The sequence below is a fragment of the Rhagoletis pomonella genome, unplaced genomic scaffold (assembly GCF_013731165.1).
Source record: "Rhagoletis pomonella isolate Grant_MI unplaced genomic scaffold, Rhpom_1.0 Rhpom_scaffold_00003, whole genome shotgun sequence".
Classification (NCBI taxonomy): Eukaryota; Metazoa; Arthropoda; class Insecta; order Diptera; family Tephritidae; genus Rhagoletis; species Rhagoletis pomonella.
Window position 1 is genome coordinate 90,145,855 of NW_023458557.1, and position 26,078 is coordinate 90,171,932.

The 26,078-nt window shown below is 36.9% G+C and overlaps 1 protein-coding gene across 5 annotated transcripts in view; it reads right to left on the reverse strand.

Annotated features, from left to right (window-relative positions):
- The window catches only part of LOC118735741 (nuclear hormone receptor FTZ-F1 beta), an 87,947-nt gene that overhangs the window by 29,177 nt on the left and 32,692 nt on the right, over positions 1-26,078 (reverse strand). The window contains exon 2 of one of the 5 annotated variants that reach the window (XM_036465683.1): positions 6,665-6,853. The exons of the other annotated variants lie outside the window; for them this stretch is intronic. The gene's annotated coding sequence lies outside the window, so the exon portion shown is untranslated. The remainder of the gene's footprint in view (positions 1-6,664; positions 6,854-26,078) is intronic. 5 annotated transcript variants of the gene reach the window in all.

Sequence of the window (26,078 nt, forward strand, 5' to 3'; positions counted from 1 at the left end):
ACCGTACCTACCGTACAATACAGGACGGATGGTCACAATAGAACTCACTGTCACCACCGGAAATAGGATACCAATGTAATTGAAGAGTCACTGAACCATTGTTTCTTTGGATGGATGGTTGGATATATTCATAATCGAAATAATGTCGATTCTAAAGTTAGTTGCAGTTTTTTTTTTACAGATATTTCATTAAAAATGAAAAATACTATAAGGGGCTGATAAGCTAAAACCTACATGGATGCTGGCACTGATTACGATGTTAAATCGGTTTAAGATTTCCAAAAAAGAAGTTCTCAACAAAAATGTAAACAAGTGAAAACCTAAATCGGTTGCCGATGGAAATACATACATATGTAATACAAAGAATCCCTAATAAGATATGTAGTTCTAAGCATCATTCACATACCTAAAGTGTGTTCTAAATAACGTCGCCCGAGTAAAAGATTGTCGTAAGCGTGATACATATGTACGTGCGTAACATACGACAATCTTTTACCCAGGAGACGATAAGTTTGCGCTGAAAAGCATAACTCTTTCGGGAATTAAAAAAAAAAAACAATATGTTTTAACATTGCTGATGTCATTGCACCAAACCAATGCCACTAAATCTGGGATCTAAGTATAACATTTTATACTTGCATGAAATATTATGCCCGTGCAGTTCGGTGCTGCAATGTGCAATTAATTATCTCTTCGCCCAACATTGACAGCCAAATGACTAATGCTGAAATTCTTCCACAAACCATGTCTGTCCGAGCCACTGATATTCTAGTATGTAAATTATCCAGACGACTATTACGATTTATGTAGCACATACCACGCCTTATTAGCACACTTGAAAATTGAAAAGGGGCTTGACCCCATTGCAAGCGCAACAAATCAAAAATTTACAGAATTTAAAAAAGTCGAGATATTTTTTAATCAGCGAAATGTCAAGAAAATTACTGTCGAACCGAATAAACACTAGAGCATAATAATACAAATTTGCTAACTAAATATTTGTGTGCAGCAAAAGCGCAATAAAATGCAGCGACATAATGGTACATACATACCCATTCGTGTACAATGCCCAAGCAATGCAATGCTGCTGCAACAACAGCAGCCTTCAAGTGAGGCCCACGCACAAAACACTGGCTGCGGTCGTGGCGCATAAATTGAAGGATAGCAACAAATCGTGGCAATGGAGGTGTAGCAACTAAGTGGCGGTGAGTGATATGTAGTGCTGCGGCAACATGTTGCGCATGAGCAAGTAAGTAATTTGTGTAAGTCGAAAGCAGGTATGTATGTATGTATGTATAGCTGTACAAAGGGATGGCAGCGATTAAATTAATCGATTATTTTTGGTCAATTTACGATTTAATTGTATCGTAGTTTTGCGTTATAATCGTAAAAATATTTTCAAGATATATAAATTCTGTAGTTGTCTAAAATCCATGCATCGAACACTCTTTTTTGCTAGCTGCAAGAAATTTACTCGACCCGAGGTTCAAAAGAACCCTATTCAAAGATCCGTTAGCATTGGCCTCAGTAATGAAGTTCTTCCAAACTTAAATGATCTTATGGAAACGGGTAGTGAGTCGTCACTAGAATCAGTAGAAAATGTGTTCGATCTTTGGGCCTCTCGGAAATCTCTTGTACACAAACGAAGTTGAAAGGATGATGATTTGGGCCAGCCACAAGATGAAATAAGTTTTTATTTAAATTGTCAAGTCCTAGAACTAAGCGGAAAACCATAGACGCTTGGGAGGAAATGAAAACTATTTACCCAAAACTTTACAGACTTTCGAAAAAATACTGTCATTTTGTTGGTACCTCCGTGCCCGCTAAGCACCTTTTTTCAGCAACCGCGAAACGCAACCGCTTAACAACAAAACGTCTATCAAAGCTTTTGTTTTTGCAAACTTGGTTAAAACTTAACAAGATAATTTATACATTTTTTATGGAAAAGTTTTTTTATGAATACTCACTGTAAAAAGATGCCTTTTAAAAAATTCGATTAATCGATTATTTCTCAATAATTGTAATTTATTGGAATTATTATTTTTTTGTTGGCATGTGTTTAACCATATGATTAATTAATCGATTTTGTTTTATTTTTTTTACCATCCCTAACAGTAATAAATGTGACTGGTATTGACAGCTGCAATAACTACATAGAACCACAATTTGTTGGTCGCTGTTCGCCTTTATTAGTGTTTTTGTTTTGATTTTTATTTTACTTCTTTGTCTCATTTTCACTATGTGTTGCGTTGAAACCTGAAGCAGGCCATACTTCAACGGCGCGTAACAGAGTAAATTAAAACTTGGTTTTCAATTGATTTTTTTTTTAATTTTCAAGTGCTTATCGAATTGCCAAAACGGCTCTTTTGTGGTGGGACATTGAATTACGCTAAATTTAGCACACACTATATTACTTTGCAAGATAATGGATATTTATGAAGTCACAGTGTTGCATATGCCCACATGCTTTTGCATGTGCAAAGTTGGTAGGCAATGGTAATAAACTACAAAATATAAAGAAGTTCATTAAAAGGATAGAATAAAAATGTTCTGAAAAAAAATTTTTTTTAATAAAAAATTAAGCCAAAATAAAAAAATTTAATATTGATAAATCACAAGTTAAAAAAAGTCTGCATAGATACCACGCGCGATTGAAGTGAAACTTCTTCCTATTACCCGTCTATACAAAAATTGTATTAATCTTAATCTGAATATTAATCTTGAACTTAATCTTAATCCTAATTTTAATCTTAATCTGAATCACAATCTTGTACATAATCTTATTCTTCATCTTAAACTTAATCCTAATCTTGATTTTAATCTGAGTTGAAATCCTAATCTTAGCACCAATATTAATCTTAATCTAATCTTTATCTTCAGCTTCATCTTCATCTTAATCTTGTCCTAAGCTGATTCTTAATTTTAATCTTAATCTTAAACGCAATATTAATCATAATCTTAATCTAAATCTTAATTTTAATCCTTATCTCAATGTTAATCTTAATTGTAATTTTGCTCTTTATCTTCATCTTAATAATAATGATAACCTCAAAATATTAATCTTAGTTTTAGTTTTAGTCTACATCTTCATCTTCATCGCCTCGCCTTGCTCTCTTCTGCACTGGCACGTCACTTTACATTACAAAATTGCGATTCTTCAATCAGTCTCAAATCATAGTTGCATTCACTGTCGACAAACACTCTAAAAATCTGAGCTTTGAAGATTGGAATTTCTATTGCAAGAATAGGCATACTTGCCCCACAAGCACCTGAAGAGAATTCGACTCTCTCCGAAAGCTCGTCCGATGTAGAGGTTTACGCCGACAGGCTTTGCGGCGGCGGCGTGTTCAACTTCAAAAAGAATCGGCGGCGGCGGCGACGCCGGCGCGTCTGGAAACGCCGGCGCTACTGCCCATAAGGTAGAGTCCAAAGAGCCATGAGGCTTCTAATCTCATCATGTCATCAGATTATAATTCTATTTAATTCATTCATTGAATTCAAATGTTGAGTGACTGCTGCTGATGGATGGGCGAACAGAAGAAAGTCTATATAGTATATACATTAGGTTTCCCATTGAAAATGATTTTTTTTGAAAATTGAAAGACCCTACCCCCTAATTTGATTCGTTTTTATGAGAAATATTATTGCCTATTTTTATAGATTTTTTAAAGGCCATTTAGAGGTCGCGGCCTGTCGATTTAGGTCAGAAAATACGATTTTCTAGATTCATGAGTTTTTGAGAGACTATTTTTGCTTGAATTTCAAGGAATTTTTTAAATTTTGACCATCGATAATTTCCACAATTTGAAAATATGTAGTACTAAGGTACAAAAAAACGATTTTCGATGGGCACCCTAATATACATACATCTCTATGTACTCTAAAAATGCGTATGTACTATTTCAATTTAAAGAAATAAAAAAATTTAAAGGTTAAGTTATTGGGGTAATTTATGTCGCTATCAATAAAGTTTTGCAATAAGCTTTCAACCGTTATGTTAAATTACGGAGTTCTTACGAATTTTTGCGGGTTATATATTGAAAATAAGGTTGGCCTACTTTTTTCCAAAAGTTTAGCCCATCAACTCCCACCACAACGGGCCTTTTTGACCCACTGTTTGAAAAATGGCTTATAAATAGTTAAATTTCCAATAATATATTAAGTGCCAAATTTTTCTAAGGAGAACAGAATGTAATGCAAAATAATAGTAATTTTTACCAAAAAGGGGGACTTCAACTCTGTGTAGAAAATATTGCTATGCGCCGGAGCAAAACCTTCCTGGGGTTTGACCACTACTTAGGAAAAAAACTTTTCTACCCTATTCGACCCTAATTTAACTGTAATAAACGCTGTCGATCGAAAAACATGTTACCTATATATTTTTCTGAGTTACGCTTTTTTTTTAAATGTTCAGTGGCCCAAATTATGACAAAAAAACATCTTTTAAAAATGTAATTTTCATTTCGTAAAATAGTGCTTTTATACGAGTAGTATTTAGTTCCTTCAAACGATGTATTTCAATGTGCATACAACATGAAAATTTTGTACAAAATTCCCTAGGCGCCGAACGCCGCCGCCGCCGCCGCCGCGCCGATATTTTCGTAACTCGGCGGCGGCGCGTGAGAAATGACAAAAAACGGCGGCGGCGGCGGCGTGGCCCGGCGGCGTATACCTCTAGTCCGATGAGCTTGTTGAAGTTTTCACGTCTGCATGCAAACCTTGAGGAAAAGCACATCCGTTAAGATTTCGTAAGGTGATAGCGAAACCCCACTTGTGGAAAACCAAGCTCTGAGATCTTAGGGCAGACGGCTATTGAATACACCACAGCAGGAGGTTTTTATCCTCTGATTGGGAACTTTCTAAACTAGGGCTAGTAATTAATAAGTTCGAGACAGGAATGTTTAGAGATATTTATGGATAATTCTCTGTATAAGCATGGAAAGCTACCATTAGCCCCCTAGACGAGTTCGGATCTTATGAGATTTTTGAGTGACGCTCGGGGATCTGGACTATAAACATCGAGAAGTCGCTTAAGCTCTTTCTCGTTACCCATCTGCCATGCAGTTCAGCCTCAGAAGAAGGTTATGTTAGGATGAAGTGGCACAAGGGTATATCCAACATATTTGGAGAGTGGTCAGAGTGACATTTATACTAAACACCGGTAAGTAAAAGCTCTCTAATTAGCGCATGGTTCATGGTATACTGGAGACGGCCGCCGAAATAAGGCGCAAACTTTTCAAGGCTGAAGTTCAAAAAAAGATCAGTACACGATTTATAAAATGGAGCTGCCTGGCACTTTAACCGTTCACTTGTTTATCGGCCCGCAGCGCTTTTCCCAATAGCATAGCGGTCTGTACTACAAATTTCTTCGAGTGTAATTACAAGTTAAAAACTACATCCACATTACACTGCATGACCTTAAATATTTAATAATATAAAAGTCACTGCACACCGGCTAAGTAACAAAGCAAAAACAAAAAAGAAGACGACCTTCAGCGTCCTTGTATATAGTACACGACGTGCGGCACAAGAAGCGATAAAAAAGTGATATGTACTTTATATGTCTTAAATTTAATCAATTTAAAACACAAGACGAAGAAAAAATCGAAGCTTGCGCTGAAGTTAGTACTTTTATTCAGAAAAAAAGCAAAAAATATTAATGGCAATTTTATGATATCATTTATTTCTTGTTTGCCTTTTTTGTTGCTGACAAATCGCAATTTAGCGCCAAGTGACGGATATTAAAATTAAACTGTAATAAATGCGAACAACAAAAGACAAACAATGAATAACGTTAAACACACTAAAATTTTTAATTAAAGAAATAAATAAAAGAAAGGTAAAAAATAAAACAAAAATTAAAAAAAAATTATTTTTTTTTTAATTTAAAACAAAAAAAAATAATATAACGAACCATAAATAAAACCAAAAATTTAAAAAAATATAGATATCAAATGCAAAAATTTAAACCAAATTAAAACAAGGTCGAAAAAATTACACGAAGTTAAAAAATAATAAACCCAATTGTTTACCAAATTTATATACTCGTTTTGCAACTGCTTAATGACATAAGCTGCCTTTCGAAATTGCGTATAAGAAACTCACTTCTTAATGAGCAGTTTTACGTATAGTTAAAAGCAACAAAATAGCAACAATTAGCCACAAGCAGCCACAAGAAATAAACACACGTAAAAAAAAGTCGTTAAAAAATTCACTTATTTTCGTTTCGGGTTCTTTTTCATTAGAACGCACCATCGACCTTGATGCTTCTTGTCAACAATTTATAAAAAAAAAAAATTAAAATTGCCCCAGAGCCACAGATAAGTTGTACACATATGGGGAATGCTTCGCATAAAAAAACAATAAATTGTATTGAGCAATCGATTGCCTTTGTTTTCCATTTCTTATCAGGAATAAATATGTACATATGACATGAACAAGCTTTGAAACTAAAATATTTGCGCTTGCTAAACGTAATCTTATTGTTTCACAGTTATAAGCCATTTCATTTGTTGCTATAAAAAAAGTTCAGCGATTGTCTCAGCGAAGGTTGGCTGAAGTAAAAACCAAATAAAAACTGCAGAATGGGGGGTCGCGGATCAAGTTGATTCCCAGTCCAATGTCTAATAACAATCTACGAATAATTACGATTACTAGGACTTACAGTATTTAAGCCTTAAATGCTTTGTGTTACTTGAGATTTATCCCCGGATTTCGAAATCGGCGCTAAGCAGTTGTCTTTGAATTAAAAATGCTCAGATCCTTGGCGATGCTTTTATCGAGATTCTAAAAAAGGCCACACCGCATCGAAGCACTGCAGTAAGCTGCTTTTTGGCACACAGAAACTTTTGACCTGGAATACCATATAATAGGGTATATTTTGAAAATGGTTGCCAACTGTCCAAAAAGTTAAATTCAATTTAAATTAGAAGTTCTACGAAATTTTACAATATCGATGCCAAACGAACAAAATTTTAAAAAGATTTATTTTGAAAATGAAATTAATATGGCCGCCACCTGTTTAAATTCAATTTCATTAAAAATATGAGTGGAAAAAGAGGTTTAAGAAAATATTTTGAAGAAGATTGCCCCCTGCTTAAAAATTAAATTCCAATTCTAAATAAATTAAATAAATTAAGTACTGAAAAAAAGATGCCAAACTAAATAACCAGACATAGGAAAGATTTATTTCTAAAATATTTTTTGAGAAGGATTGCCACCTTTTTAAAAGCCAAATTCAAGTTGATTTGCGTTGAATGAATTATCACAACACTGATATGAAAAGAAAGAGATGTGAGAAGTCCACTTGCAAACAGCGTTATGTGATTTTATGATAGGAAGCCATAAATTAATACAAAAAAAACGACTACGACAACAAGTAACATCTAAATTGAATTTTTATTTATTATCTGAAAATTTGGATAAACGTGAGCGTGAGCCTAATAATATTATAACACAACATAACATAACATTAACAATCTATACGACCTAACGCAGCTTTCTAAGTTCATCAGAAGATGGAGACTTTTGAATGTTTATAAATAAGTATGATAGCGACTTTTGCAATAGTAGTTAACATTTGATGCTCTTTTTTCAGAATATAGAAAGATTTTAAATACTGGTATGTTATCCACCAAAAAACTTTACATAGCGCACTTTGCAAGTGGACTACTCATTTGAGAAAACTTTGTTTGGAAAATTTTTTTAAGAAGGTTGCCACCTGTTTTAAAGTCAAATAAAATTTAATCAATAAGTTAAATGAAATATAACTCTGCGGCGGATGCCAAATGAAAGAAGTTTAAAAAAGCTTTCATCCGAAACGATTTTTTTTAAGAAGTTGCCACCTGTTTAAAAGCCACATTGCATTTAATAAAAAGTTACAATGTCAAAAAAATCAAATTTAACTCCAAACAAACTGTTGGTATTTGCTTTTATTCAGACACATTTTCGTAAAAAAATTGATACTTACTATAAAAATAAAGGCTAACTATGAAATCAAAGTATTTTTACTGAAATGCTAATATAGCTGATATTTGACTCATTGACCATGTTCTGGAACCTCGAGACAATTAGCAATTTTTTTTTATTAAATTTTCGGTGATATTATTTATTTGTGTTGTTGTTACAATTGGAACTAAAACGCTAAACCGAACTCCATGCGGGCTGAGCTGCGGACAAAAGCTAGTAAATAAACGTTTTTTTTTTAAGTGATGCATCCTAATGTAAACATACGCTAGCCGATTTCCATTTCAAGTGACTGCTTGGTATATTTATCAAACATTTAATCGCAATCAGGTGTTTAAAATTCACATTCCATTCTAAGGCAGCAGCACCCACGATTATGACCTCAGCCGATAAACCACGCTCACAACACTTCTAATTTTAAACGTCACATTGCAATAAGTACATACTTATATATACATAAGTATGTACACATAAACATATTTATAGAACTGACCCCAGCGGTATGTGTGGCAAAACGCCCAACGAATTCCATTCAAATGATTGAATAATTTTAAACTATTTAAATATGCAACAAGTGCGAGCAACTGACTTCAATGAATATATGTAAAAGTAGCACAAATGCAGCAGCAGAAAAAGTGAGAGGGTGCGGCTGCGGCTGCGGTTGCGGCTGGTTAAAAGACAGGTAAAAAAGAATAAAAAAATAAATAAAAAATAGAGAAATGAATACCGGTAATATACGGTTAACACGCATAGGTAAAGTACAGTTGGGTGGTAGGAGACAAGCGGTGGGTGGGCGTTTAGTCGCTGCTTGCAGCCGAGGAGACTGGTTGGCAAGCTAGGCCAACCGAGGCCAACCGAGGCCAATGTGCAATAGCAGCAGCAACAACAGCAGAACTGATTGTCAAAGCGCGCCAACGAACAAACATTTCCTGTTGTATTAACATAAAAGAACAGCAGCAACAACAAGAACAGTTCAGGTGGGTAACAGCCGACAGCCGACAACCGACAACCGACAATCCACAATAAAAAAAAAAAAACTAGTAAACCAAGCGAACCAACACTTAGAACTGCTGGTGAATTGGTGTTATATTTGCAGTTACAAGAACAAAATGGTAACAAAATAGAAAGCCTCCGCAAAAAAAAATATATATATGCACAGACATACAGTCAGCGTCAGAAATATGAATACCCCGACGTTTTGATGATTTTCTTTATTTATATTTTCTATTCCAACTTTTTTTTTATTTTTTTTTATAAAAATATAGTTCATTCTACAGCAAAAATCAGCAGAATCAATTTTTTCAAATTTAAAATTCAAGAAAAACTAAAACATTTTAATCAAAATTTTCAACTTTTCAATTCGATTTCTTAGAAAAATTTTAAGTGTGCAGTTTTGTAGCCCATTTAAGTTTAGCAGTCCATTTAATAAAGCGCAAGTTTCACGCATGAAGAAAAACTATTTTTATTATTTATTTATTATTTTGTATTTCAAAAATCAACGGTAGTTTTTAGACTTGAAACTTGCACCTTATTATACTAAAATTTAATGGGCTACAAAACTGCGTACCCAAAATTTTTCTAAGAAAGTTTAAAATTTTGGTGATCATTTTTTGGTATTTCTTGAATTTTCCCCGAGTTCCATATGAAATTGAAAAAATGGATTCTGCTGGTTTTTTCTGTTGAACTAAGTATATTTTTATAAAAAAAATAAGAAAAATTTGCTACGGAAAATATTGAATAAAGAAACGTCACGGTATTCATATTTTGGATACTGACTATATGTATGTATGTATGCACAACAACACTGAAAAGTTAGTGAATGCAAAAGTGGTTAAGCGAAGGAAGGTACTAACTACGAATATAAGCGATTAACAGCTTATAGTTAACAGCCTACACGCACCGCGCCATCGAAACGAACGCGATAAATGCGCACAAAAGTAAACGTTCGTTCACACAAAAGCTTACGCTGCAGAGCCTGCTGACAACACCTGTTTGCGCTGCAATGCTGGCTTCAGCCCCAACTCCAATTCCAGCTCTAAACCGAATTACAACGAAAACAAGGAAATGTAACTACTGCAAGTATTAGAATGTAATGGGTGCTTCGGCTTGCGCTAGACTATGCTGATAGTCTGCACAGCCGTCATTTGAACAGGGAAAATTATATCTCTCACAGGCAGCTCCATGTGCAAGTTGACATGGCGAGTATGTACATATGTATGCATGTAGTACATTAGGATGCCTCATCAAAAAAAGTTACGGATTTTCCAACGGAGTTATAAAATGTCTTATATTTTAAGACTTTCGAAATTTTTCGGTATTTTCAATTCGGTTCAGCTCACGTAAATCTTAATAAAAATATAAAAAATTGTATAATACCGATGGAAAAACAGTAACGATTTTTTTATGAAGAGTGATACACCCTAATGTACATACATACTTATGTGCATGAGTACACGCATAAGGAGGCCGGAAAATCCAGTTGCTTGCCGCAAGGTGTCAATAATCTGATGTTGCGATAAAAGCGTACTAACTGAATTGTTGTTGAGTTGTTAGCTTCTTATTGTTGTTTTTTTTTTTTGTGGTATGGCAAGAAAAGCGGACATAGAAAAGCACTAAACTATAGAAATTTAATATCTTCAAATTATAATTGCCACTGCATAAAGGTAAGAAACAAGTTGCCAATTAGTGGCAATCGAAAAAGCCAGAACTCGCTCGAGGCGTTAATATTAGAATAAATTATGTTTTTATTGTGGTTGTTGCTTGTAGCAGAATTATTCACAACTAAATACACTATATGATCCAGTACAACAAACAAAATCATCATCGTATCAACCAGAATCCCTCGAACCCTCTACGCGGGTGCCCGTTGGCACTACATTTTAGGTTCTGTACGATGTCAGAATAGTGTCCAGCCTCTAGCTGGACCAAAAAAATATAACGGATCTTTAGGTAATGTAATAGGGACCTGCCAGCGCATGCCTAATTGGAAGGTCGGGAAGATAGAGCAGCCGGTGTGAGGCAGAAGGCAAGTGTTGTTAATTCTCAACGCCGAGTCGTGTGCCCCAGTGACGAATCTAACGCAGCGACGAGCCGAGCTTCGACCTTACTAAGGAGATCGAAAAGACCGGCCTGCGCAACGGTGGTGTAGAGGGGTTGCCCTGCAGCCAATGTTCATCCGACTCTGAGGGGCTAACTCTTTTACGAAGAGAACCTCCTCGCCGATGACACCGAGGCTGAGGAGATCGAGGAGGCGGACGTGGATATCCCGAAGGTGGAGGTTAAGCACACAGAATCGCATGAAGCTAAACCAGATAAACCTCCAGACTCGAGTCTGCGAATCTTGTGGTTCGCCTGGCTGCCGGTGGACTTAACGTTGTCCTCACCCAGGAGCCGTGGATACACGGCAATAAAATCAGCACAATTGGTATGAAGGGCTTTATGCTTATTACCGCACAAAACGCAGGTAAGACTCGAGCTTGTAAATTAACAAGGAACATCTTTAACCTCTTCCTGCTTCCACAGCTTAGCGATGGTAACTTGGTGGCGACACGCATTGAACTGGATAAAGCCAGCTTCTGGGTAGCCTCTGCCTGCATGGCCCATGATAAGGACGTACCACCAGGCGAGGTTCGGACATTGGTGAAGGAGGCAGCCTCAAAGAACAAACCACTGGTTGTCTCCAGTGACGCGAATGCCCCGTTGCACTAATGACAGAGCGGAGTTCTTACTAGACTTCGAGGAAATAACTTCGTGTTAAGAACTTAGGCCCAGAGCCGACCTTTATAACAAAGAGCAGAGAAGAAGTTTTAAATATAACCCTGACTTCGGACATGTTTGCCTATAACATCAAGAGATGGAGAGTCCTCAATAAAAAGTCATACTCTAACCATCGATACATTGAGTTTGAAATAGATCTATAACATCAAGAGATGGAGAATCCTCAATGAAAAGTCCTACTCTGACCATCGATACATTGAATTTGAAATATATCTTAGAACCCTCCAAGTTAGCAAGTTGATAACCGTACAAAACACCGACTGGGGGGTTTACAACAACAAACTAAGGAGTTTGTCGACAAAAATACCTCCCCGTGACCCCGCCATGCAGGTAGATTTGGAGGGATTGGTTAATCAGGTCACTTAAGCCATGAATAGTTCTTTTTCATCCGGATGTCCGGTTGTTCGATACAGAGGGAAAACCAAACCACCTTGGGGCCAAAGCAATTATCCTCGTTACGTGAATCTAATTGGACCCTGTTCAATAAGGCCGAAACCACGAGAGCGACAGAAGACTTTGAAGCCTATAAGGCTGATTCAAAAATATACAAAAAAAGGCAGTTAGAACTGCGAAACGTGAGTTCTGACAAAGTTATTGCAAGGAAATTGAGGAAACTACGGAAGCGGCCAGATCAGGAAGAATTCTCGCAAAGTCGCCATGTAATCTTGGCTACCTCAAGTGTCAAGGGAATGGACTACGACGAGCGCGGTCCTAGACACATATTTCCCAGGCAACAAGCCAGTGGAACATAATAATCCCACTAATAATGGGAGGAATTAATTTTAACAGGGATGGATCCAAGCTTGACAACAGGTTTGGCTACGGAGATTTTTCTAAATAATTAGGACTGGAATTATCCATCCGAGTCCTGGACCACTTCAGCGTTTATCAGGCAGAAGTTCTAGTTATAAAAGTGGTGGATGTGTACCATAATACACATAACGTAACGAATACTACGATTAATATCTCCTCGGGTAGCCAGGCGGCCATAAAATCAATGAACGCGGTAATGCTAAGATCAAGGGTTGCACAGGAATGCCTAAATGATATTAGCACGATCTTCAAGGTCAGAACTCATATGGGTCCCGGGACATGGAGATATTGAGGGAAATTCCAGAGCCGATGAGCCAGTTAGGTAAGGTACCAATCTTACCCTGTGCGAAAAGAGAGGTAAGATTGAATACACATGGCGACCTGCAAATTAGGGATTAGAAATAACATTATTCTAGAAGCCAATTGGTTATGGTTAAACGAGGGCATCTGTACAACAACTAGGCTACTATGGCCGAAATTGATAAGAAAAAATCGGAAGAACTCTTTATTATCCCAAGAGAGGACATTTCGATGGGCATGACTTGTGTTAGCGGTCATTGACTATTTGGTAGGCATGCTTCGAGACTAGGAATATTCTTCCATGAATATTTTAGAAGTTGCAGGGCTGAGGAGGTTGCAGAGATGAGGAGGAAGAAGAAAGAGCTGAGCACTTCTTCTATAGCTACCCAGCTTTAGCTAAGAGCAGAGCGGGCTTTCTAAGCAGACACTTTTCAGCTCTCTCACGGAACTATCCAATGTAGGAATAAAAAAAATTATACGCTTCATAAGAGCTTCAAAATGGTTCTATGCAGAATAGTCACTGGGGTTCCCGTGTTTCACAGTAGTATCACAATGGGCCTGCAAAGTCTAAATGAGTTGGCCATTGGACCAACTGTCACATCAACGTAACCTAACCTACTTTTCGCTGAGTTTACTTGAGACCATCTAAGAGTGAAACGCAGGAAGAGAGAGATGTGTCCCCGCTGTTTCCTATCCGGTGATAACGTTTCAAAGGTACATTTCCTTGGCAGGTCATCATCCATGCAGTTGGTTTTTTTAGAAAATACTCACACGAGGTTGATTGAGAGAGGTCACACAATTCTTTCGTGGACTTCTGCCTTTTTCCCACATAGGGCCGCAGCATACAAGAATGATAGAATACAAGATTGCGCATTCCTGCGGGTGATGACGTCAAGATAGCAACGAATAGGAAAGAGTAGTTGGAGATGGAGGAGAGAAAGAGTGTTAACTGTCAAACCATGGAGGTCGCCATATTTACATACATATAAACATCTCTGCATGCCACCTCTGTCTCCCTACATCGTGCGCAGCATATGTATTTACATCCGTATGTTAGAATGGGTTTGAAAATTTACCATTTTCGTCCCATTAGTTTCAGGTCGGTTTAGATAGAAGCCCTGGGGGTCTAGTATGTATTGCGATTCGAAAAGCAAATCAATCGGATTCGAATACATGGCCTCGAATCGCATTAAGTGAGTTCGAATCGCAATACAGAGTATATCTTCTGATCTTTTGAATAGCTTTATTTGGGTTCCATTAGAGCTTGGCCTTTAGAAAAGTAAAGGTTTTGAACATTTTTCTCTTTTCTGATCTAACTAAGTTTATTGTTGATCAGCCAAGTGAACATAACCTCACCTAAGCTTACCTCGCGCGGAACGAGTGGCTGCACATTAAAAAAAAAAAAAAATTATTGAGGAAATCAATCGCGGAAAAGCGAAACTATTAAAAGAGATTATATTTGGCAGTAAATTCAATTGTCATCTGTTGTCGAACTCAACAACCACAAGCAACAACATCGCATAGTGCAACGAATTACAACACGCAACACGGATTAAAAGCGTGACAATCCTGTCGTATTTATGTGCGATTAATGGAGAATGAATGCTATGTATGCAACGCTGGTAAATAGAAATAGTCTTGGCGTCAAGCAGATATTTATGTACGCTGTGATTGCAACGCGTTGCGATATCGAGAAAACATTTGCCTGCTAAATGGTGGCAATAAAAATTACAAAACAAAGTGCTGGAAAACAAGAAATCGAATGCAGATGGAGCGAAAAACCAGAAATATAAAGCCAGACGCAATCAGAAACAGAGCAGCAATAAAAAATGCATGGAGCCAAAAAAAAAAAAAAAAACTACAAATAGAGCCTGCTGAGGTAGCTTTTGTGTGGAGCGCGACTGCAACCTGGGACAGAAGCAATAATAATTACATATGGCAAGTGCTACAGCAACAAGCAAGACAACAACTGTAATGAGTAGCAAAAAAAAAGTATCTGCAGTAAAGAACATTAACTTGTCATACGAATCGATGGAGGTTGAGAGGCGGCTACAAAGAAAAGGTGACAACTGTAAAGCGATTGAAAACAGAGATATGGACGCGTTTTGAATGGTAGCTAGAGCGCGTCGTAGCAAGGGTGGTGTAAGGAGTGCGGTAAAGGTTGATGAAATGCTGTTTTTTTTTTTGTTGCTTTTGCATTGACTGACTGACTGAAGGCGAACTGCAGGCCAACCAGCCGCCAACCAAGCTGTCGCAGTACAGCAAAACAGGCCGTTGTTAGTCAATGCAGCGTGCCGAGGGGCAGCATATGCAGCAGCTACAACCAAACACCAACAACGAACCGGTTATTTTCAATAAAAACTTCCAAAGACCATTGCGAGCATTGCGTTACCGCGCACCGCGCACGAGCATTCGAGTTGGCAGTTGGTGCATTTATTGACGTTGCTGTTGTTGTTCTTGTTGCTGCTGTTTTGTCTTTATTCTGCAACGCTTTTTTTATTAATACGAGTATAATATTATTCCATAGCAGCTGCACGCACCTGTTGAGCAATGCAACTTGATGTTGCATGCAACGTAGGCGCTTAAGAATCGACTTGAAAGCGCTGAGCGAGCCGTAGCAGGCGAGCGAAGCGTGCCCGTGTGTGTGTGTGTGTGTGTGATAAAAATTTAAATGTGTGCGCGCGCGTGTGCACAGTGTGCTGGTAACGCGTTAAAATGTGCCAACAGCAAGAAAAATGCAGCATCTAATATAAACGAAATGGCAGTGACAGCCGACGATGATGACAACACAACAACACAAAAAACAAAGTGCAGCACAAACAAAAATGGAAAATTCTATTGCAACTGGTTTTGGTGCGCACAAATGGCCAATCGGGTTGATTTGGCAACATGCAATGCAATCTAATACAGTGTACAGCATGGCATGGCATGGCAGGCAGCACCTTAACTTGTTGCAATATTGCAAAAGTTCGCTTGTGACAGCCATACACACACACATGTATGTACAACAAAAACAACAACAACAATACAAGCACGTACAATCAACAATGAAGTTTTAAATGAATTTCGCTGGCATGTTCGTGGCATTAGTGGCACAAGTCACTTCCTTCATTCCCACACAAACGCAGCAAACACGCATGCCTTCGCACGCTGCTGGTAGCCAGATGCATAGCTAGCTGTCTGACAATACGAACAACGACGCGTTGCAGTTCACGCGTGCGCAGCATATATATTTTATATGGCACAAAAGCCCAGCAACTGTTGTGTTGCTCACCCCAGCACAGCCAGCTTCAACTCAATGCCCATGAGGCCGAAGCCATCAAATTTTATTTACCTACATATGCGTCTGTATGTACTACATATGTGAGTGGAAATGTGCAAGATAGCTGTGTGTTTATCTTTTGCGGTTGTCTAGTAATTTTTTTCTGAGTTTTATTACAGCAAGTTTGCGCCCACTTTACTAATTCTACTTCGCAAATCATTGTTTCTAACCTTTCTTTTATTCCATAGTCACTGTCATATACGCCTGAAAGTCTATCTATAGGTACATATGGGACAGCCACGCTTAGAGGAAGGTGCCCGTATTATTTATCAATAAATCGGGTAAAGGCTTCTTGACTTAACTAAATCCTGAAGATCTAAATATTAGCCTAATTTTCTTTATTCGCAAAACTCTTAGAGAGAGGCTCAACAACCTCCATATTAGCGGAAAAACTCAGCTCATCCACTCTTTTATATTAAACTCGATTTACTTATTTCAATGGGAAATCAATGAATTCGGCTTTACAGTGTCTGGTTAGTAAGCTCGAAAGCTTCGTTGAGGTCAGGAGATTTCTCTGTGGCTCTCGAGTCGCTTCTAGTCCAATCTCCTCTACACATTGTAATCAAAAAAGAGGCACCAAATGTAGAGTCAAATAGGCTTATACATATATCCATCCACTCTTGCAGCTTATCATAATATTGAGACCTAGATTAGTAGGGCACACGGCGAGGTAGACTTCAATATTATTCAATTATTAACCCAGCAACCAACCCAACTACTAAAGAAGCCATGGCATCAGGTCCTACTTGCAGCGCTTTAACCAGGAAGACTTCGGCCATTGCGAGATTTGTGGTCTCAGCTTCCCCGAAGAAGCGGAGCATGTGCTGTTTGACTGTCGATGTTTGACTGCAGAGAGAGACGCTTTACGCGAAGCATTCGACAAATCCCGCATAGTATAGAACTTACTGCCACAAATGATGGAAACCTCAACCATCTGGGGAGCTGTAAGCACCGTCGCAGCAGGATTAATCGTTAAATTGAGGAAACAGGAGAGGTTGAGATCGGCTAGACGTAGAGAAGCAGCCACTCTGGTCGCCGCCCATGGCTGAAGTAGCTTGCTATTGAAGACGCGTCGAGACGTACAAAGACCCCGGACAACAATGCGTACGAACGACCCTGACTCTCGACTTTAATGTGGGAGTATGAGGCCGTACAGTTCACACAGAAGGGGTGGGAGGGGAAGGGCCAAGCAGGTGCAGATTACAACGAACTGCAGAGAAGAACGTACAACAGAGCTTAGTGCTCAAAACCGCTTCCCGACGGAATACCAAACAGTAGTACCGGGGGTTATACGGCACAGCGGACAGACAAAGCGTTTTAGTTTGGATTGAATTGCCATTCTACGGGGGGTAGGCTTTCAATGCGGTGTCCTTGTATTAAAAAAAAACTCTTGCGGATTAGCCTTGTGCACCTTTGATTTCTAAGGTTTACCGATAAAAATAACTTCAAGGTTGTTGTGGGACTATTTGAGCACCGGGAGACAGTAAGCTAAGTAGAAATGAAGTGGCAAATATTCTCGCCAGAAAAGGGGCTGCACAGGAATTCGTAGCACCAGGTCCCACTATCAGTCGACCATGGTCCGTTGGCAGGCGAAACCATTATATCTGAATGAAGAAGGAACATTACTCTATAAGTGTGGAAGGTAACAGACAGGCTAAATCCTTCTTCACAGAAATATCAACAACATGCCACTTGCATGAAAAATTCAGCAAAACAAAACCAAATCAATTAACACATCCGACTACGGATAGTGGCTCCCAATTTTTTCCTGATCGATACAGCTATGTTTCATTTTTTTTGTGGTTACGGTAGCTTTGCAATTTTATTCCCAACAATTAATAATATCCACAAACGTAGGCGTAGTGTAAGCCAAATCTTATCGCTGTTGGCAAATGGATATTTTCAAAAGTTGCATATTCAATATCTGTAGCATATGAACCGATGCCCAACCAAATGGTTTCACTGCACAATCTTCTTCACCGAAAGCAAGCGCAGCAGTTATTTGTGCATGTCGGTGTTTTGATCAAAAAAAATAAAAAAATGTAATTTGTATTATGGTAAGCATTATGGCTTAAATAAAGTGGTCTTTATAGTAAGATTTCCAATCGATTTTTTCCAAAAATAATTTTTCAATAAAATAATTTTTTTTTCTAACAAAAATAATTATGAGCGGTGGTCTTTATAAGCATGGTTATAGAATTTCATAGCATGTCCCACAGATCACAACTTGGAAGAACGCGGAAACCGGATTCGAACACTTTTTTTATTCTAAATTTAAACACCAGAGGTAATAATTGACATAGAACGTTTTGCACTACCAACGACGACATTTGAAGGAAGCAAAAAAGGTTAAATTAAACTTTGTTTAGAAAGTGCGCAACGCACAAGCTCTCTCTACTCATTACGACTCCATAGTCCAGTGGCTAATGGAGAGAGTTTTGCTCTGTGCGTTCCATTTATAAATATATAGAAAAAAATCAACAGTTGTCTCCCGCGGGCTATGTTTTAGTCGTGACTGCTAAAGGCCTATGTTTTACTAAAAAAAATTAAATATTTAAAGATCAACGTCTTACTAAACTCGAGACTTTAAACGTTTGCTAAACCACTCTTGTATGTAGTTATGTGTATAAATTTATTTTATGTCTATCGCTCACCTCAGTGCCATAAAATTGAACATTACCTGCAAAGAGAAAGTGTGTATAGTTATTAGAATTTTGATGAAAGCAAAATAGTATTTAATATTTTTAAAGAAAATACATATATGTATATGTATTTATTGGAAAACGGGGAAAGACGAATTAAAGTCGGGGATATTCTATTTTGCAGTCGTATTACCGACTTCCGGTTTCGATCAGTAGTCTATGCCAGACAAATTTTTCAAGCAAAAAATTATGTATTTCATCCATAGAATCCGAATCTGTAATAAACACATGTATGTATATCATATTGCAAGAAAATGGACTTCCGGTCAGTTTAACTCACTCCCGCTCCCACGACCAAAAGATAGAGGATTCGCGTCTTTCAAAAAAAGGTTCCCCTATTTTCGAAGAAGTGGGCGGGTTATTTAGAACGCCCTGTATATGTAGCTGTTATTTTGTTTACCATGAAAATTCGACTTTACGCCTTTTAATTCTTAAGCTTTAATTTTGTGCTAAATGTATACTAGGGCAGTAAAAAAAATATATATTTAAGCAATCGACGAATTTGAAAATCAGATTAAGATTCTATGAAAGCTTCCAAAAGAATCAATTGTCATTGGTCACCCTAAGCGTTTTAAGATAATCGAAATGATGTAGGAGAATTTTCTAAAGCCAATACCAAAAGCGGTCTATAAAAATTGTCTTGAGCATAGGAAAAAATGTTGTAATATGTATGAGCATCACTTTAAAGACAGAAAAAATTATTAGCAATGAATAACGGAATCACTTTACTTTTAATGACAACAGCTGGGTGCTTTTTGAACAAATGGTACTTCAATCAAGTGGATCGAAGTCCCATGCCAAAACTCAAACCGCACACTGATTGATGACAGGCTCTTATATGCATTCTTCGCTTTACTTCTTGGAAACCATAGATTTTGGCTGATCAATGTTTATACCAATACCTTATATCGATGGCCTCGAGATACCTTTTTTAGGATAGTTTGCCAGATAGCGCTGAATTAGAACAAAGTTTGAATAGTTCATCAAAATAGTAAGTCTTTCGCTCGGGTTTGAAAATATGATAGTTCGACGGCTACAGAAATCTGCCCGTTTAACGAGACTATCTTTCTAGAAAAGAATGACTTCTTTACTTTACCGGACCAGGATTAATTTTCATACATTTTAGCTTGCTCAATCCGAATCTTAAGTCAAAATTAAGTATGTATTTATTAAGTTTTACCTGTGTGGAATCCAATCTTGCAATAAAATTTTAACCGATTTCCCGATGAGCTAGATACTTGAAACTTCAAACCAAGCTCAGAACCCGATGAAAATGCTATATGAAAGATTAACTAATCCGATAGGTGACGCAGGAGTCGAGATATTTAGAAAATTTTGGAGAGTAGTACCAAATAGTATTTAAATGGAAAAAAAACAACTCTAAAAAATTTAGCCGTCGAGGTACGGGGGTCGATTTTTCTATTTTCTTAACCCCTAGTAAAAGCTTGACTTAAAAAAAATGACATTTGAGGGATTCACAACGGTGTAGTAAGTATCGTATTGTTGTATGTCGTAAACTCTAAAAGCTTAAATAGATTATTTAGAGAACTTCAAACCACAACCAACTGTTTTTTTTAAAACTGCGAAAATTCATAATATATTTTTTAGGCATTTAAGTTTTACGACATACAACAATACGACACTGACGCCACCATTGTGAATACCCCAATTACTTATTTTATAAAAACCGCAAAACCTCTATCTTGCTTTTGATTTGTTTTCTGAATTTCGAGGAGAACACTCGAAGTTTATCTTTGCATTCGGAATTAATGGGCCAAAATCTAACAGATTTCATTTGTGGTACTCGTTCAAAATTTGTTTTTTTGTACAGCTGCACATATTATTCATCGAATACTTAAGGTGTTCATACACGATAGGTATTTGCATCTGTACAAGCAACTTTTTACATATGGAAATGCCAACATATCTTGTAAAGGCAAATTAGATTTGTTTCTGTATAAAGCAGATGCACGTACATACGAAATAGAAGTGCTTCTATTTTCATCTGACACACCGAAAGAATCATCTGAGTTTAGTTTATTTCGTTTTCAAATAACGTATTTTTAAATAGTTAAATACAGACTGTGAATCTGACAGACATACGCAATTACATATGTATTGAAAAAGACACATTTACAGATGCAAATACATATCGTGTAAGAACACCTTTACACAGCACCACAAAAACAAATTTCCAACGAACGGGACTAGTCAAAGCCTACAAATGGCCATTGATTGAGTCTGAATTCAAAGAACTAAAAATGACACTGAGGATGATGACACACTGCCGACACCGGTTTGCCACTGAACCAAATTTAACAAGAGGTGACGGAAAATCGTTCCACAATACATTAACCGAAATTCCGCATTTCTTTTTAACTATTAAAATTAAGGAAAACACAAAAATATGGGCCTTTTTGAGCTTGGCAACAACGCAAAAATTTTTCATTCTTACTGCAGATGCGGATTCAGTGACCTAAAATACATATACATACATATATAGAGTTCATTTGCCTCGCTCGGGGACAAAGTATGATGATTAGGGACTCAAAATTGATATATGTACATACATATGTATAGTTATGTATATCTGTATGAACATATGTACATATATTTATTGTTAGTAATTTGAGCAACTGCAATAAACTTAATTGAAAAGTATTTTAAGGTTATTCACTTTTGTGCAAATAAGAAAATACATCTGTATGTGTAGGTATGTATATGTATCAATATACGAAAGCAACAATAAATAAAAAATGCATCGAAAATAAGCATTTGTTAAGCGAGAAACCTTCATAACTTTTCCTCCCATTGACCTCGTCAAAATGCAAACAAAACGGCGCCTTTGCAACTTGACGTGTTAGCAAAAACAAATATATGTAACTATGTATGTATGTAAATACATACATGTACATACATATGTTTGAGTGCATTAATATGCAACTAAGTATGTACATAGAAGAACACTGATTTTCTGTTTGTTTTCCTGAGTTCAATATTTACATGCAAGCCAGCACTGGACTGATGTAATTGTAGCTCATGTTTACATGTACATACATATATGTATGTATGTATGTACATATATATATACAGTATATGCAAGCCTTTTGTAGTTTTTGTTGCCGTAATAACAGTAACAACTGCACAAATGCATCAATGCAAATGAGGAGTCACAGTTAGACGCCCGCAAAGCCAAGGTGGCGGCGGTGCACAGTGGTTCGGATAGCAGATCTAGCTGGACGAAAGTCAAAATTTTTTTGTTTTTAAAATACTTAATGGTATTTGGAATACATTCCTGACAATACATTCAAATAGAAATTGCATTTATTAAAGCATTTACATATGAAAACAAACAAAAAAAAGTAAGTCAACGCCGCCTATTTGAGAACTCTATTTTAAAAGCTGAAATTTAACTTAAAAGATTACTAATTGCACTCACAGATATTTGCATAATTGCAAATTGACTTTATAAACAAAAAATTACGCTTATTCCGCTATAGATTCAGAGGTCATAACGCAATTTATGTCCACATTGGTATAAGCAAATTTATTCTGAAAAATCATCGTTGTGTGTTAAAACAGAAAAATACTTGGAGTTATAAAACCTTTGGTTATGTAAGAGTTAAAAAAAAATAGTACCTCGCGAATTTTCTGCTTTCTGAAATTAAAAAATTATACAACAGGCATGCAAATCTTTAAGCGCTGTTAAAAAAAATTTCCGGAAATTTATTTGTGTTTCTTGCTGTGATCTTAAATTTTAGTCATGGTAAATAAAATCTTAAGAAGTGAGTTGTTTGACATTTGGTGTTGCTGGAACTTCTAAAAACAACAAGGTGTCCGTGATTATGTGATTAGTAAATTGAAAGAAATATCTGATGAAAATGCTCGTTCCGAAGTAAATGAAGTAAATTAATTAAATGTCTTTAGATTCGTAATCAGCAACCCAGAAAACCCCCAGATACCCAGTTACATAGAAATCTACCGATTTTTTTTTTAATTTTCGTCCGCCATATTGGATCCGCCATTTTGAATTTTTGGTAAATGACTTTAGATATGTAATCAGCGACCCAGAAAACCCCCAGATACCCAGTTTCATAGAAATCTACCGATTTTTTTTTTATTTTCGTCCGCCATGTTGGATCCGCCATTTTGAATTTTTGATAATTAACTTCAGATTCGTAATCAGCGACCCAAAAATCCCCTAGGTAAGAAGTGGTGTAAAGATCCATCAACGAGTATTTGTTTAAATAGTTTCGTCCAGCTTGATTTGCGATCCGAACCACTGTGCGGTGGTGGCGTTGGTGTAATGCTAAACGGAGTATAAAAAAGAATTATATATGTAGATAAAGTATATACATATGTGGAGCCGCTCGAGAATGTAAGCTTTGTGTACATACATACATAAATGCATACATCGTCAGCAATAAAAAAATAAAAAAATATTAACTCAACCAACGACCACCAGCAGTTGCAAACGCAACGCCTGAGCAACAAGTTGTTAACCATAAGGCTGCCTGCCGCCTACCGCGTGATAGTGGTTAGCAAGCGGCTGCATGGACTTGGGCAAAAAGCGCATGCGCACATGCAACCTGCTTTGAATGCAGATACATACATACCCTGCAGGGAAAGCTATTATTTGTGAACTAGAATTCGACCAGTTTGCGTTTCAGCCCAACTAGTCCCGGTCTATACTTTTTCAATATTAGCGACTAGTATTTTTAACATTACTATGTCCTACGAGATGTCAGTTGTCAGGCTATGCATCAGCATCTACTAGTAGAAATATTAGTAGCATTTTTTTTTATTTTAATTTAATTTTTTTTTTACTTATTATTTTTTAATTAATCCTTTTTATTCAGGGATTTTATTGCAATTTTGAAATACAATTAAAAAATTTATTTTTTTTATTTTTTTTATGGCGCAAGCATTTCTTTCCATATGTTTGTTTATTCTGCAATGTAATTAGATTTTCAAATTTGTTGTATCTATTAAAATTTAAATAATTATTTTTACTTATATAGATTTAATGCTCTCACAGAACCAGAAGCAGTAGTCTTCTCATGACCCCACAGCCGACATTTGTAAGAAAAGCAATTAAATGCGTTTTATATTTAGCTTTGGCAATTCAAAGGCAGATGTCGCAGAACGCTTATAGTTCTTCGAAATTGTCGTACTGGTAGGCACATACTAGTTAATGAACTGGTATTTTGTCTAACTGGTATGGCTTTGCACAGGCAGGGTGGTTACATGTAGAAGTAAATAAGTTTACTTAATTTTTCCTTGCTTTGCCTTGACTAAAGCAGCGTACCAAATGGTAGACAGCACACAACGGAATGCGGCGTATAAAATTGGCGAACAATGCAAAATAGAAGAATACAAAAAGTAATGTACTTGTATGCCTACCGACATGCATACTATGTACGTATGTTGCTGTAGGCCAGTAGCGTAGCCTGGATTTCGGAAAGGGAGATGAACAAAACTTTAACTTAAAGGTGAGACACACAAAGACCAGAGATATCGCTAAGATCTCTATAAGTTGTCTTCATTTAGAACGATTAACCAATCTCTTTTTGTTGAGCAATTAGTCAGCAACAAGCAAATTTATACACTTCTATAAATTTTCATTCTTAGCGCGATTGCGCCTTCTCTTGTCGTAATAGGATTTCTCCTCCTAAAAAACATACATATGAACACTCTTGACTCATACCATTTCGAATTTCACTAGATATTGACTTGCCGTCTTCACCTGCTTGAAAATATCGCTTGCGTTCTACTTTTTTTCTCGCAAGCGAAATAAAGTTTTGTTGACTGAGCATTTGACAGCATACCTACATTTTCATTTGCAAAATGTCGCCGAGCAAAAGGCTTCGAGCCTTGCAGGCTCTTAAGAGTTTGAAAAAAATTAGAAAATCTGCCACCAAAGTAAAATATGTTGCTACTCTGAAGAACTCTGCGAAATGCGAAAATAACAATGAGAAGCAAGGATGGCCTACACTAACTCAGGGCCAATTTCGAATGAATATTTAAACGTGCCGTTTAAGTTTAATTTTGGAATGTTATTTAGATGCCATTTAACTTTAGTTGGGTTTCAGATCAACTCTATTTAAATATGCCAAACAAGTGGTAACAGTGTGGCCTGTTGCTTGAAATTGTTGGTGCATTTGTTTGTTTGTTTACATTTTGTACTGAACAGCTGATTGTTCTTTGGCAAGATTGATAAAACAACCCATATATCAATTCTCATTTTCGTTGTTGGTGTTACCGACAGGGCAGGAGTGTGATGTAATGTGGAACGATTTTCCGTCATCCCTTGTCAAATTTGGAGACAAACCGGTTTCGGCGTTTAGCCATCTTCAGTGTCATTTTCCGTTCCGAAGTTTCTGTTTGTCCGTCACTATTTATAGCCGTGCTAAATCGTCGTTGGTTCTTACTTAGGTACGTCTCAGCGGATTTTACTCTTTCGTTCAACCAGTAGTTTTTATTCTGTGTGTACATCCTCAGGTAGAAGTCAGCTGATCACCTCTTCTTGATTAATTGTTGCATCGATTCGCAGGTAGGTAAAAATCTGTTATTTTCTGTAGTTTACACCTGCCTTTCATTGTTTATGCTAGTCGCAGGGTTTCTGTCCTGTTTTGCGTATATGATATTAATACAGCATTTAGAACGAAGGACAACGTGGGGAGGATACTACGAAATAGCGCAAACGAGGAAGACCCACTAGACAAGCAAGGTGTATATAAGTTGACTTGCGAATGTCAACATAGTTATATAGAACAAACAGGACGCAAGATAAAAACAAAATATCGTGAACATATAAAGGACTACAACAAAAAAATGCTAAAAGCATCAACCACACCGGAATCGAACTTCGGAAACCATATGGCAGAAAACCAATGTACGCCAATGAAAATAGAAAATACATCTAAGCTCTCTATATAGATATAGCACAAAGGACAACGCCTAAACGTATTAGAGAATATGGAGATATACAAACAAAAGACGTTCGTTGGAAACATAATAAATGATAAATACCGCATCTGATTTATTTTTCGAACCACTCAGGCTACTATACACAAAACAGGACAGAAATAGGGGAAGCTCGAGGGGATATATCCCCCTTTTTTATTTTAAACGGATGACAAAATACTTTTTAAAAATATTGGAGTTTATCGGCCGTTGTCGAGAGCATTCTATGTCTG